This window comes from Microcebus murinus, chromosome 17 (genome assembly GCF_040939455.1).
Source record: "Microcebus murinus isolate Inina chromosome 17, M.murinus_Inina_mat1.0, whole genome shotgun sequence".
NCBI lineage: Eukaryota > Metazoa > Chordata > Mammalia > Primates > Cheirogaleidae > Microcebus > Microcebus murinus.
The window spans coordinates 6,342,632-6,356,681 of NC_134120.1; positions in this window are offsets into that span (position 1 = coordinate 6,342,632).

Here is a 14,050-nt window from a genome sequence, read left to right on the forward strand (position 1 = left end):
GTACAACGATATTTATTGCTTCGGAGAAATTTATTGTTTTCAAGACTTGGGATTTTATTTCTGGATATCTGATCCCAACTCCTTGCTTTCAGCTATACGAAGAGTAGCAGTGATCTTTTGGGAGACACTGTGTGGTATTTTGCTGTCATAACATTCTGTAGAATGCTGGGTCCTGCAATTTATCAGTACAATTGAGAATAGAAGCTAGAGTCTATGTTGCTTTTAATATTGGCCTCTCCTTGGAAAGTGAAAATAGTCTTATAGCAAAAAATGGATAAGAAATATTTAGAAACAAACTATCATAGAAGGAACTTATACATGATATGCCAAAAAAATAAAACATAATAAATATACAAAACAATTTTTCATGGTGTGATCTGCATAGGGTACCGAGCACTGTGATATCTCATATCATTGTCACTGATCTCCTAGCTCACCTTGTTGGCAGCCACCATAGCTTCTCCATCTCCCACTCTGTCTTATCACTTGGATTCTATGAGTCTTGGGACAGGTGTGTTGCAGCTCCATGAAGAAAGACCCCAGACCTGCTATCAAGTGGAAATGAAATATGCTAGATCCAGCTCCAGCATGTCCTAAAGATACAGTAAGTTGTATGACTAAATGGTTCTAATGCTCATGACCTCTATGCCCCCTTAATGTGTAAGTGAAGACTATATAAATGTTTTGCAGATGAGGAAAACTGGGTCTGTGTTACAGAAGATGCTACATGATAGTACCTGCAAGTGGAGAGCTAAAGTGCTACAGCCCCACCACAGGCAATACTTGAAATAAAGGTAAATAGTACACTTCCCACTGAGCATAACCTTGAGCAATGCACCTAGCCATTCCCTTTGTCTGCAAGAATGCATGAGCAAAGAAACAGTCTACTTGGACTATTGTGCAATGGCTGATAGTTTGGTAATGGTTGGAAGTGAAATTAAAGAATCACTGTTAAAACCACCACTTATAAAATTATAGACTATCTCTATGTTGATATTCCATACAACATTGCTTATGAACAGGAACTAATTTTACAGCAATGTAATAAAACAATGGCACCTAGTGCATGAAATTAATTGGTCTGTCTCCAATCAATTTCCTTGAAGTAGTTGACTTGATATCCTAGACAAATGGACTTCTGAAGACTTGCTTACGATACCAGCTAGTGGCAATATTTTATATGCCTGTAATAATGTCCTCTAGGATGTGAAATCAACAAGAAATGTACAATGTTGTTTTTTCCATTGCCAAGACCCATGGATATAGACATTAAAAGCCAGAAACAAAGAGTTGTCCTCCTCTCTATTACTTCCAGTAACCCAGTAAAAATTTTCACAAATTGCACAATGAGGAGGAGTATATCTAGAAGGCAAGCAATCTCTTTGGGCAACTCAATATACTTATGCACTATGATAAAAGTCAATGGTAAGCTACATGTTCCCAATACATGCACAACTGTGAGTGACCAAGAATCCTCAACCGTGAAGGTTTAGGCCACACCACCAGGGAGGGAACTACAAATGGCTGAGGTGCTTGCTAAGGGAAAAGGGAAATGGAACGGTTGTGGAAAAGTAGAGTTACAGATACCAGTAACATCATATAACAAGACATGGAAATAAGGACTATAATAGTTCTGAATAATTCTTTACTTTAAATATGTTTGTGTGTATATATTGACAAAATATTTTCTGGCTCTTTCTTATTCCCTATATGTAGTAACAATAGTTAAATGTAGTAACAATATTTAAATGTAGTAACCCTAAATGTAGTAACAATATTTAAACTTATATCTCAGAATTTAAGGCACAGCATCTCAAAGAGGGCATGTGATCAGCTAGTAGGGGAATGACAGTCACCCAGGATGTATAAAGAGATCATTTAATCTCCTATGGGAAGACAATAGCATGTTTTTCAGCTGTATGACAGAGAGTTGCATCACTTTAGGTGGCAGCATGATTTTGTTTTAGTGTTTATTTGGAAATGAAATAAAGATGAAAAAGGTATGCAAGATGCCAAGTTGACAAAGGTAGGTTGTGCTAGCTTTGTCCTGTGACTATTTTGCAAACCTGAAATGACATTTACCCAGATTCCACTTCCTTGTGCAGTTCCAGATTGGGATTGGGAATAAGAGAAATATAAGTGTTACTTTTAGGGCAAATATTTTTTTTAAATAGTCATTTTTATGGACTAAAGTCTAGCGCAGGGGATTGGACCGTCAACCAGCTCACACGAAACCTGCCAACTCAGTTTGTGTGGGCTCTACGCAGGGCTGCAGCTCTTCCAGGCCCCACAGGATCTTTCTTGACTTCTCTGAGTCCTGATTCAGTGTGTGCAACTCTGTGGGAGAAAGTGCCGGCTTTTCCTGCAGATCGTTCACATCACATAGGTTGGAGATGGTAAGAAACAAATGTAGGCTCCAGTTTGTTCTTATAGGTTTTAATTCATCCTATAGGCTCCAGTTTGTATCTTTTTCAGCCCCATCGCATGTCCCAACTGCCAACCTGGCTTACTTATAGCAACTGCAGGCCCTACATCAGATGCAAGCTCAACCAATTTGCATAGACTTCTTAACCAGCACACAACTGCAAACTACTTATTTCATATCATTCGTAGAGTAATATGTCTCCGATCAAATCCTACTAGAACTTATAATTTATATTTATTTTACTCTGCCAAACACTAAAGAGATAAGATACATTATTTCACTTTTCTAAATTGAATTATTTCTGATTATAAGGTCCTACTAGGGTGAAAATGCAATCTCAGTCATGTATGAGCATAAAATCCACTACAAATTTGGGGAAAGGGAAATATGTGGATCAGAAACAGGTAGAGAAACTTCTAGTCTTCAGCACATCGTGATCTCTATGCAAGATGCCCATCATCTAGCCCAGTGTGGTTAATTTAAATGTGGTCTGTCTTAGGTTCCCTCAGGCATAGATTCTGGGGCAGTGGCTGCTAAGAAGCCTTCTTAAGAATTCAAATTCTACTTGTCCATTATAGTGGATAATTTTCCATTATCCCAAAAATAAATGAGCTCACCAGCTCTCAGAGAACAAATTGTATGCATTTTGGTCTCCTTTGCTTCTAGCATCTCCTAACAACCAATTCTTTCTCCATTTTTAAAGCAAAGCCCCAATTTGGGCCACTTATGCCCATAGTCTCTTATTGTGGAAATTATGTAGTCTCTTTATCCCTTCCAACAAAAATATATCTTTATTTTGTCCAAGAAAAAAATCCTCTAATACTAGCTTTTGAGTGAAAATATTATCTCAAAGTCATGGTTGATAATTTAACAATGAAAGTCTAGGAAACCACCTCTCATTATTTAGGATTATTCTATAAATTGAGCAAGTTTAAATCTCAGTATTGTATTTTGCACAAATAGGTGAGCAGTCGGCTTTATAGAGAGATGTTTTCCTACTTTCAGAAATCTCATCCTCTCTCCTCTGCTCCCTTCCCTGTGTTTTATTGGGAAGTGATAAAACTCCATTCTTAGTTCTGTCTTTAAATTGGTGTGTATTACTTGCTCCCATCTTTGCTTAAGTTAATACTGGAAGAAACATTTGCGTGTTTTTATAGAAAATTTTTAGAAGTCATGCAAACATATAAACATCCTCCATTACAATGTATTTAGAGCACAAACTTTCTGCTTTGGGACAATGAAGAAAAATATAGTTAATAACATAAAATGGAACAAATTTATTGACATAATTAGGACATTTTATCTTTAAAAAAACCCAGCAGTTGTAGGAAATTTCAGAGGGGCAACCAGAATGCAATGGATACTGCCAAAATTGAGGTTTTGCTTTGTAAGAAGCAGGAGTAAATAAGTGCAGGATTATACGTTCGTTTGGTTCCTTTCAAACATGTGTATACATCCTAAATCCTATAGAATTTTCACTCTTGGATTATTGATATTAATATTATCATTGAAAAGCAGTTATACATAAAATATGCACAAATAAAATGCTGCAATTAAGAATAAAAAGGACAAAGTATTTGAACATTTCCAGCAAGATACAATATTCTATGCAGACACACAGACTGGTGACAACACAGTGAAACAAATAAAGAACTTACACAAAGTGTATTTTAAAATTGTGATTAATATACTTCTAAATATAATATGCATTTCAATCTGCTTATAATTCTAACTATATACTTTAACCCATCTTAGTTGCAGATATCTTCAAACTATTGGATTCAGAAACCCAATATCTAAAATGTATTTTTAAATCATGACACACACTCTTTTCATTTAATAAATATGCAGCTATTCTTATTACTCTAAACTTTTCATTATCTATTCACTTCTCTGTCATTAGTAAGACAAATCGAGAGAAATGGCAAACACAAAAATGCCACAACATGCTTCCTGAATTTCCTTGGCTGTGTAAGCATCTCTCTTGTGTCAGAAAAATTTCCTCCTACCTTACACCTACCAAGCATGCATTATACCTGGCATACTACCTGCAATGCTAGTCTGAAATAAGATTAGCAGGAGAGTATTTATGGAAGCAATCTTTCTTTTTCTATAATAATTGAGTTTCATAGTAATAATAAAGCTCAGTAAATTACATATGTCCAATGAAATATATTATCCATATGTGTGGAGTGTGTAGGAAAATCCCAAAATAAGTTAATACAAGAAAGAAGTAAAGTGAGTTATTTTGTCCTGCTGTTATCCCAGGCATAACATACATTCTTTGGGGGTTGGTTACCTAGAGGTGGGCATAAATTACTGCCTCTGGAAAGAACTGAAACAAAAATATGTGAGAGAGACTCAACCTAGTTCTCTTCTTTAACCCCTGTCTCCTCTCATACATCAGGTGTGGAAGGAAAACTGTAGGAAAAAATCTCTTTTGACAGAACTAATTATTCTCAGACTATTCAGATTTAAACATATAACAACAACTGACAACAAAACGTTCAAAGTAAAAAAAATAGTGTGCCATTATCTCTTGTAATCAATGCACATGATTGACTTGAAAGAACCAACTTATTTTTATCAAAAGAACTAAAGAAATTAAATTTATTTCAGTTGATTATTAGATTTTTCCCAAAGACACAATAGTTTGCAGATTTTTAGAGGAACAGATTAATAGAAAAATACTCTCATTAGAAAATGGAGTATCTACCTCACTAAATTTCAGAAATTATTCCAGATCTCAATGTTACTTAAAAGCAGGAATTACATTGGCATTTTACAAGCTGTTAGTCATTCCATACCCTTAAATAGCCCAACTTCTAAAATTCAATAAAATACCATAATGCTAATATTGGTAACATTCAAGGACAAGCACAGAACATAGGATTTGATGATATCTTATGATTATGCCTTTAGTTTTTAGTACCTGGACTTTTGTTTGAGAATAATGAACCAGCCCTTTTCATCATTTACAGAACTGGTCAATTTAGTCAAACAATTAGCTTAATTCAAAGGCAGGAAAAATAATGAACCTCTTTAGGGGAAAAAAGGATACTTTCATTTATTTTGATTTCTTCTTACCATTGTACCAGAGAAGATTTCAGGCAGAATGCAAAAGTATGTAACCTGTGATGGATAATATTATAATATAAATCAGAAGCATCATTAAGTAAAAGATAAACGCAAGGTCATAATGTGGAGTTAGGACTGTAGCTGTAATTCTAACCATAATAATCAGTACACCTAACATAAGTGTGCAACAGTTTTATGTGTAAGTTACTCAGCAGCCAATGGAAGAGTCTATAAGATAGAAATAAATAAAGAACTCTCAACTATATATAATAGAATGTTCCCAAGGCAGAGTTGGGAGGGCATTGGGTGAGGCAGTGTATACTCAAGGTTATTGGCAGAGGGATTCAAGCACAGTCATGTGACCAGGGAGACAGTCAAGACAAGATAGCAAAGGATCTCACTCTTCCACTACACAGAGAACAATATAAATAGTACATCCAGATAAGAAATACGTTGTATGCAAATTGATTTTTCATAGTAGGGCTGATCTCTACAAAGAGAGGGATACCTCCCTTAGTACAGGTTCTCTAAATAAACTCAAAAACTTAAGTCACTGTCACCTAAGAGTGTAGAGTTTGATGCACTTCAATTTTAGGACCTTTCGTTTCCCAGCATTGGATATTGTTCCTCTCTAAAAAGAGATGGCACAACAATCATAATCATGAAATGAGCAAGTGCCATTATCACTTACATGTCCCTGCAGTACATTCCTGAACTGGTAAGTTAGTAACTCACTGTTAAAAAAGCAAAGTCCTACCAGGGAGACATTGATGGCCACTCTCCGACTTTTTAGTTATCATGATTAGGAAACAAAGCTGGTTGCAGCCACACTGCCAGCAGTGCCAAAATATGAGTTGAACCTGTCCATAAAAAGAGGTGAACAATCTGTTATTAAGTAGGGAGTAATTTAAAGCCACTGGTTTATATGCCTTTGTTTCTTTACCTGCCATACTTCTTGGAAAATTCCATTTTACCTAATAAAATTTCATTCGTAGGATGGGACCTGATAATTTGTCTGGAAAAATCATCCCTGCAAAGAACTTCTAAGAGATGATCTCTCAAGAACACAGAATATATGATTTACCAAAATTTGTTGTCTTTATATTTTGGAGACCAGCAATTATGAGAACCAGGTGAGGGCTAAAGAATGAAGTGCTTAACACCCCTCTCCTCTAAGGCATTTGTAGAATTTTGACAGGAGTCTTGTCTGCCCTCTCACCTTCTCTCATCCTACCTCCTCTCTTTCCTTTCACATATGGCCACCTTTAAGTGTCACACATCAGTGGTCAGCTTGTGTTTTCCTTCTCTCACTATTTCTCTCATTAACACCAGCCAGCTGTTTAATTCCACTGCACTGCAAATATACGGTGGCGGTTTTTTCATATGGCACATTAGATGTATATTTTAGGACTTCAGCTGATGCCTCTTTCAAAGATTTTCCTGAGGCAAGTACAACTTTGTCTCTCATATTCCTACTCAGTGGATACTAATGAGGTGCCTTCATCAGATTGGAGATATCACGAGGTGACCATCCAGCCCATACATGCATTTATTTTTCCAGAGCCCAGTCTATAAACAGCTGCCATGCCTGCCTATGAGTAACTGAGGAGAATATCAGTTGCCTTTTCTACTCACCACGTAATCTCTCAATGTTCCAATGTTCTTTTCACTTTCCCTGATGGCTACTGTGTGGGTCTACAGGTATGGACAGTCAGCAAATAATGATGCTAGACTCTGCTCCTTGCAGACAACACAAGCTTTAGAGTGAATGAGAATTAGTATCACCCTCCTTTCTTATTGAGAGGGAAGAGAGAAATGGATAAGGCAGTATTATTTTACAAATACTCTCTTCAAGTCCTGTCCCTATGAAGTCATCTAGGGGCCTTCTCTATTCTTTCCATGTAGCAAAGCCTACCTAACCATTTGGACATTCAATGAAACTAGTTGGCTATTACAATCTCTCTCTCCAGAGGATGCTAGATCAGCAGTCAGGATGGCCGAGCGGTCTAAGGCACTGTGTTCAGAGGATGCTAGATGGCAAAAAATGAGAAGTCAAGTACACAAGAAAATTATATAAAATATTGAGCATTTTTCAAGAGGCTTTATTTTTCTTAAAAACTGTCTTCTACTGAGATGAGCATGAATTATTGCTTCTTGAAGGGAAGGATGAAGAAGCTACACATCAGTGTGACTTTCCCCCTTCCTATAGATTTGCTCCTGGTGGAGAATGAGACCAAAGAAGCATTAGAATGAACCCTTTAGTCCTGTCACAAGCACTACACCTGGGCTGGCACCCCGATTATTAACACAGAAGCACAATCTCCAGAAATACTCCAATCACAGCCATATATAGCATCTATGTCTCTGTCTTTTAGTAAGAAATAATATACATGGTCATTCATGTATAAAGATGCCAGAATAGGGTACATGTGGGTATCAGAAACACAAGTTAAGACCAAGAATATTATAAGAGGAGCAAGTGTGCAGAGAGAGAGATAACACTTTGTGGGTGTACCGAGTTTGAGGCCCCTGTGAGAAATGAGGGAGCATGCATGTTGGGAAGTTATAGATACAGTTCTGAAGTTCTCAAGACAGGTTTTACAAAGAGCTAATAAGGTATAGTAACCACTTTAGTGAGACTCACTATGGCACCTCCAACTGGGGAAGTGTAGAGTGGAAAGAACTGCCTGGGAAGAAAAAAACAACGTTTCAGGCAAGAAGAGAGAGGAAATGTTAAGTTGGATTTGCTTAATATAAATTAATAATTAATTTCTGTATAAATATTTAATAGATTTCTAACCATAATGCTTAAATTATTTTTAAAAAGAAGTACAATAAATGCGAGGAGTTAGACTTTTCAAAAGTGGCAACATAAGGCAGGAAAATGCCAGACTACAGTGTGATGAAATAGACTGTAATCATTAAGCACCAAGGAGAAAGGAAGAGTAAGCAGAATGAGGACTGATCATTAAGGGCTCCCTTGCAAAATAAGCCTGCGCACCACCCCCACATAGAATTTATGAATAATTTGCAAATTAAAGAAGAAACCAATGAGAATGAGTGTTGTGATATTTCTAGGACAATTCGGAGAAATGTTTCAAATTATTTTATATTAGTTGCTGTCTCACTGGTTTTTAATGCACACCATAAAGAAAAGAGCAGTAGGATTATATTCAGTGTCTTTGTTTATGTCTCTTGATGATACCGGATGGGAATCTTTGATTAAAAACAGTAATCAACTCACCATTAATGGTAGATGTTTTTAGATTACTATGGGCTTAACTTAATAGGGCTGCATTTATTTTTTACTGATAAAATTGTATATATAAACTCTTTCAGAGATGCATATAGAAATAATATATCCAGCATTTTAACATTCTATGAAGAATCATAAATAATTAAATGTTAACCACACTTATTTAAAGCCATAAGCATGATGTACTGTAGAAAAATACTTTTTTAAAACCATTATAATCTCAGAAAGTATGAATATCTTTAGTCAGCATTACCATTCCAGAAAATAGATTTATTTACTCAAGGATCACAACTTAATTTTTTATATAGCTTTTCTAGTTTCGCCCTTCAATAAACAGCCCTCACCTTTGTGCATTCTGATGTATATACAAAGATGTATATACATTTACCTCAATGCCATGTAAAGAATTAAATTAGTAACTATATTTAGTGCCTTGTAATTGGCTTCAGACACATTCTATGAACTATTAACATGTAACACTAACCCAGGACACTTCTTTGGTTTTCTAGGCCTGGTGACACTTTACATGATTTTAGTTTGTTACTTATATATTCAAAAGTTTCCCATCAGGAATCTGGAAAAGGTTTAACTCAGTTATCATTAACGTTTTACCTCTGTAATCATGAATTCTTTACTATGTGCTTAAAAAGAAAAAAAAAATGATCATGCTATAAGAATTTCCATCAATTATTTGAAAAAATATAAGCCAAATGTTAGCTTTTATCTATGAATAGTTATATTTCTACTCATTTGCTTAGCATCTTTAAGCTTTTTAAGCTTTTTGCATTGTTTTTTTTGTAATAAGCACATTGCATTTTATGATTAAAATATTATTTTACTTAAAAATAACTCATTAAAGATAAATTATTTTTAAAAAAGAACTCTCAAAAATAATAAATGATATAATTTTAAATCCTGAAGCTTTTACAAAGAAGCAAGTAAATTTGGTTTTTTCATGTTTCTAAAATACATTTGAACTGAAAAATGTCACCAATTATTCTGCAAAAAAGAAAATCTATATATAACTGTAAGACATAAAAATTTTACATGCCCCCAGTTTTTTCCAAAAGAAAGTTTGATTCGATAAAATGCACTCAAAGGGAAAAAAGAGACTTTATTTTTATTAATGAAACTAATGTTTCCTGATGAATCATAGACAGTCACATTAAATGTTTGATGTTTAAGTATTTTAAACCATAAACCATAGGAGAAGAATATGTACTCCATAATTCTGATGTTTCCTTCATGTGAAGGAAACTTCTGTTAGAATAACATTCCCAGGCTCTCTCTGACCTCTCACTACTTCAGAGGATATGAAATGTGTCCTGTTTGGTTGGTAAGTTTTATGATATTGCAAGAACACACTAAACGCACTCACATCAGTTCCTCTTGCTTTCTTCCTTTTTAGAAACTAGCTGCTTATATGAGGCACTCCCTCTGGTTATAGGGGCAAGACATAGATAGAGACATAGATAGAGGTCAGTGACTGAATGGCACAAATTGTTACTGTTTCACTCCAAAGACAAGTTTTCCAAAAGCTGCATCAATACGTTGACATTTTTATCCCCATTTGAGAAGGTTTCTGTTTGTTGACCACCCCAACTTATATCTTCTATATCAAATATTTAAGGAAAGTGTATGAAAGAGAAATATATTACCTGCTTTAGTGTTTGTCTTTTTATTTCAGCATATTACAGGGCTACAAATGTTTAGGTTACATATATTGCCTTTTACCAACCTGAGTTAGAGCTTCAAGCATGTCCATCCCCCAGACAGTGCGCACCACACCCATTAGGTGTGAACAGACTCATCCCCTCCTCCCCACTCCCACCTGCCTGACACCTGTCAGTGTTGATCAATTGATACCAATCTGATGGTTACATTACCTGCTTTAATTCGAACTTGCATATTATATACAACAGCCCATTTTCTTGAGAGTAGCAAGTAATTTAAGAGAAAGTATGGAATCTAAATATTAAATGATTTAGAAATTACTTAAACAATGCATACTTTTGACTTTAGGTGGAAGCGAGCATGTTTTCTTTCTTTCTTTTTCCTTGCTCTCCTTAAATTTTCAGCAGGGGAAAATTAGGAACCAAACTAGTCTACACCAAGATAAATTATAAAGAGTGAATTAGAAGAATCTTAGGGGGGGTGGGAATCAGATTCTTTGAAATATGCAAATGTTTCCGTGTCCAAATTAATTTTTGCTATCTTATTCAGAAGTTGATATTCCACATTTATAATGTTCAAAGAATTTGATACTATGATATGGCACACATTTGAAAGGTATTCTGTGAGCCTTCACAGTCAACTCCTCAGTAGTTGGGTCTCCAGGCAGCACTGTTGGTGGCTCTGGTTCACCAACAGCACCAAGTCCTCATTTATGCTCCTCTCCTCGGGCCACTCCATCACCCATCTGCATGGGAAAAGCATGGAGGAACATGGCTCTTTAACAAAATCCTGCTAATGGGTCTGGCATGCAAGTCCTCGAATCCAACTTCTTCCCCAGTCTTCCCACACCACATGTGGGGACATGCAGCACCTCTTAGGCCAGGATTTTAGACCCAGCCCAATCAAAACACTCACATCGTGAGGCCTGCATAATAACCCGATTAACTTATTTGCTTGGAAAGTTTTATTAAAAGCAGGTTATTACTTTTAAAAGAAAAGTTTTTGGAAAACATAAAATTTTTGTCACATTCAGATTAATGTGAAATGGGGCTGAAGTTTTGTCAGCTTAGCATTTCTTAATGAAATCCCCTTTGTCAAAATGTGGCCTGAGGTTTTCCAACACAGAATTCCAGGGTCTCAGGTCTCAGGTCAATTCAGCGTCGAACACGCAGAGATGACAACATTCTGGGGATGAAGACACAGCAAGTGGAGGGACCTAAATAAGCTAATGGACTAGAACTGTCCAACCAGCCAGGCCTGAATGGAATGTTTTAAGTGAAGAAAATAAACTTCTATCTTCTTTTATGACTTACCAAGAATCTATTTAGCAAAAATATATCAAATTTATCAAAATGTGTAAATACACATACATATATTTGTATGTTCTATAAGGATATTCAAAATTTGGCCAAGAAATTGGAATCTGCTAGATTCATTTAATATGAATCCACAGATTTTTATACAAACTCACACACACACACGCATACATTGTGTAATGAAGAAAAGATAAAAAATATCACAAAATGAGTGATTAGCAGACACTCTTTTAGGCAGCATCTTTTTGCTTTGCACTTTAGCACTTATTCATATTCATTCCATTATATTACTTAAAGAATAAAAGGATATTGATAATAATCTCTTTCTATAAAGCAGAAAAAATTCTCCTGGCCTTCAGTAAAATATGTTTTAAGTATTGTCTTCAAATAATGGATGCTTTGGCATTAGACTGGATACACTGCCCAACCACAATTCAATGGCACGTCTTTCAAAATCAATATTTTTCTGGATCTGACATTTATGGTGTACAGTTTATGGAAAGAAAAGCAATAATAATGGCCAAATAAACTACAATATAATTGGTGATATGACTTCTATGAAAACAATTTGTAAAAGTAGAAATGTTCAGAATATATTTTTCATTAGGGATATTGGATTTTTATAGATGCCCTTTTAGAAAAGATTTTAGGCAGTCTAATGGAATTTTAGGGGCTGCATTTAGAGGAAGAAAACAAAGTATTTCACCAAAGAAGAAGTACATAAACACAAATCCAAATAGGATGGGGAAAAACTATTTGTAGTTCAGAGATATGAAATCTTGAAAGAGGTCACAAACTGATACCAAATTTTATTATTCAAATGGCAGTACATAAAGATCAGTTTTAATCTTATCTAAAACCAGAGCTCCAGAGTATATAAGATAACAAATAAATACATAAATAACATGTAACTAACATAAAAATTATGAAGTAGAAAGTTGTTGCCCCATATGAAGGATAAAAGAAAAAAGGAAAAAGTATTTTGACTCAGAAAGCTTCATAGATTAAAATCATTGTAACACTAACACGAAGAAAACAGAGATATATCAGGAGCAGAATTATTGACTTTGGTCACTCTGGAAGTGAGTATAGCAATTTAAGACATTGAAACCTCAGTAATAATATATAAACAGGCTTAGCAAATAGTAGGCAATTCTCTGGTCAGGATAGAAAGTAAGTTGACCGGTGATTGGAAATGAGTGATGGAAGACAATTGATTTCTTTGAATTTGTTATTGAGTGCTGTGATTATTTATGAAGAATACAGTAAATTATATATTTAATAATGAATAAATATTTTTCTCTGACTATTACAGGTGTTTGTAGAATGTTCATATCAATGACAAATCTTTTTGATTGTAGTTACATAAGGCCAAACTATTAAAAATAAAGAGGGTTATTAATATGGGCATTTACCTCTTAATATCTAGGAAAACCTAAACTACATACACTTTGCAGAGGAGCAAGGATTCATATAATTAAAATGTGTTATTACTTTAATAAAATACAGGCATATTAAAGTTATGTAATAATTAGATTTTGTTTCCTATCTGTGTATCTGGAGTTTAGAAATGGAGCATGTCTGTAGCATCTATTTTTAAAAAAATAACAGCTAATCAGGCAAATTCTAAAGACTCAGATTTCTGCTCCAGAGCTGTGAAAGAATAAGTTTCTAGTGTTTAAGCCACCTGGTGTGTGGTACTTGGTTATAGCAGCCCTAGAATTAATACACACATTAAATATCTGTACAATTTAATTGAGAAAAAATAGTCTTACAACAACTCTGTTAAAAAGAAACATATAAAACATGATATATCCATAAATGTTCATTAATTCTGAAAATCACATTATTGCAGCATTAAGAATATTGGCAACACTTACAATAATGGCATCCTATAATTAAATTGTAAAATTAAATAAGAAAAAATAACAGAAATTGCATATTATGCAGTTTTATTTAAAATCAAGCTATATTGACAAGTTACATTGAAATATTAAAAGTGGTTATGTCTAGGTGGTAAAAATGAGTAAATTTTATTTATTTTAAAATTGTGCAGTAAAATGAATTGCTGTCTTAGTCTAAAAAATAATATTATCTAAAGAAAATATGTCCTCTTTTTAAATCTAGCAAAATCCTATTCTCTGCATAAATGTTTTCCAAAGTGTCTAAAAGTAATTATTCCTTTTTTATTATTTCAGAATATTATAGGGATACAAAGGTTTAGTTTACATATATCACCTTTGTCCTACCAGAGTCAGAGCTTCAAGCTTGTCCATCTCCCAGATGGTGCACACTGTACCT